At 50.7% G+C, this 2,342-nt stretch overlaps 1 long non-coding RNA gene across 1 annotated transcript; it reads right to left on the bottom strand.

The window, feature by feature from the left end:
* Positions 1-574: 574 nt before the first annotated feature.
* LOC147979788 (uncharacterized) lies at positions 575-2,064 on the bottom strand. Its single transcript, XR_015619016.1, has 2 exons — positions 1,128-2,064; positions 575-987 (listed from the first exon to the last, which is right to left on the bottom strand). It is a non-coding gene; the product is annotated as an uncharacterized LOC147979788 (long non-coding RNA).
* Positions 2,065-2,342: the final 278 nt, after the last annotated feature.

Genomic DNA, 2,342 nt, shown 5'->3' on the forward strand with positions numbered 1-2,342 from the left:
TCCTTACGGTTTAATAACAGTTTTAAAATTACTAAAATGCGAATACTCTGTTTTTCGCGACACCAAAACCGACGTGTGTACTGCATCAGACAGAAGAATGCACTGCTTCGGACGGAAAATCGCACTGCATTAGACGGGCAAGTGCACTGCACAATTTTTCTTTTTAAAGTTGCTATTGTGTATTTTCATTTTTCACTTTGGATGAACCCAACTGCATGTGATGAGCACCGACACTACATCAGATGGAAAACCGTACTGCAATATCAACATAAGGACCTGCACGCGGTTCTTTTTTAAGTTGTTACTGTGTATTTTCATTTTCACTTCAGATGAACCCAGCTGCGTTTGATGAGCAACGACACTACATTAGACGGAAAACCATTTTGATGAGCAACGTCACTACATCGGATGGAAAACCGTACTGCAATATCAACATAAGGAACTGCATGCGGTTCTTTTCTTTTTTTTGCTACGAGCCAAATTGAACCGCGTGACATTTTTGTCTTTTTTCTTACTTCTTTTTAGACTTATGTGGACCACATGGTCAAAGTTAGTGAACCATATGAACTACATCTAAAATGAAACAAACTTCTTTGCGATGTTTTGTTATTGTTTTACAAAGGGAACCACAGCAGCGCACTGCATGCATACATACACCACACTGCACGCATACACATACCGTACTGCAATCATTTTTCAAAAGAAGTGAAACCACCGCATCTGATAATACATTTTTGTCATCTCAAAAAATAAACAGATGACCGAGGGGGTGGATTGCACGCATACACACACCGCATTTTGCAAGCATACACAAAATGAACTGTACGCGCACGACGCTTGTGGGTTGCTATCTCGTCGGTGAGTGGGTTTGCTCCTGGTGGCTGGGGGAGTCTTCGGTTGGATCTCGCATTCCTTTTTGAGGTGGAGGACGTCTACCTCCTCTGGACGACTTGCAGCAGCGCCGCCATAGCCTGTGTGGGCCACCAGCTGAACAACAATCAAGCACCACCAGTGATGCGGTTAACATTTTTTTCAAGTGAAATCTGTGCTGCAGGTAAGTAGGTGGAGCACTGCTTCAATATATACAGTAAACTGCAAGAAAGGATGAGGGATAGGAGGAGGGGCACCACGGTGGAAATTCCATGTTGCAGTGCAAGGTGGGCTACTCCACCCGCCATCTGCTCGGAGTCACGACACCAGCGACGGTGACCTCGCGCGATGGTCATGGATGAACCACATCAGGGCACGCAGTGCACTGCTCACGGGATCTGGTCGAACTGCATATGGAAAATCCAGAAAAAGGGGGAAAATATAAAAGGGGGGAAACTACTCTGAGCCGCACCGCACGGCGAGGTGCACTGCATGATGCGTCCCCGGTGAACTGCGCTGGTGCGGCACCCACGTACTACAGCCAGAGGTAGTGAGAAGAGAGGGGAGCGAGATGGCGCGGATAGCAGAGCTCCGTCACGGGATTGTGAAAGGACGGTGAGCTGCAAGCGCGTCGCCAGCGGACTGCAACGGCTCCCAACGATGAAGGGACGACCACCGACGGCACCGAAGGAACTACGGCGGCGCGGCGAAACCATGGTGGCTCGCCGTGGTTCGGATCTGACAACGAGGGACCTCGTCGGAGGTTGCGGCGCTCGCATCCGGCGGGGAGGGGTCGTGGCCGCGTCAGATTCGGCGTAGGGAGGGTGGGGCGGCACGGAAGGGGCCACGGCCGCGTCGGATCTGGCGAAGGGGGGGTGGGACGGCGCGGGAGGGGACGCGGCCGCGTCAGATCTGGTGAAGGGGAGGATGGCACGGCGCGGGAGGGGCGGCGACAGCGCGAGGTAGGCTGGGGCGTGATGGCCGGCGGCGGGGTGGCTTCGACCACGGAGGAAGGTGGCAGGAGGGGGCGGTGGTTGGGCACGCGGGTCGGGGGAGGAAGAAGGTTGGTGGTGGGGCGTGGGAACGGGGAGCGGGAGGGAGGTGGACGGACCGAGGGTGAAGTGGGGGAGATGGGCCGGTGGGGTGGGTTTTTTTGGTGCGTGTAGTTCGCGTCGGGTCGATTGACTGGGTTATGTGGGGTGTTAGCAGGATAACAAATCTGTTAGCAGAATAAGACTCTTAACGGTGTTATTAAAATAGACTCACCCTATATATATATATATATATATATATATATATATATATATATATATATATATATATATATATGTTATTCTTCTGTAGACAGAGCAAATTACACAGCTTATTAGTAGCAATCGTCTGTGTTATTATTGGTCTTCGCACACATTTCTGATTACGGACCTTTTTACCGCGTATCACACACATCTTGTTCAGTTGAAGCGTTTTCATTG

The sequence above is a fragment of the Triticum urartu genome, chromosome 3A (genome assembly GCF_056163025.1).
Source record: "Triticum urartu cultivar PI428250 chromosome 3A, HENAU_Tu73, whole genome shotgun sequence".
Taxonomy (NCBI): Eukaryota; Viridiplantae; Streptophyta; class Magnoliopsida; order Poales; family Poaceae; genus Triticum; species Triticum urartu.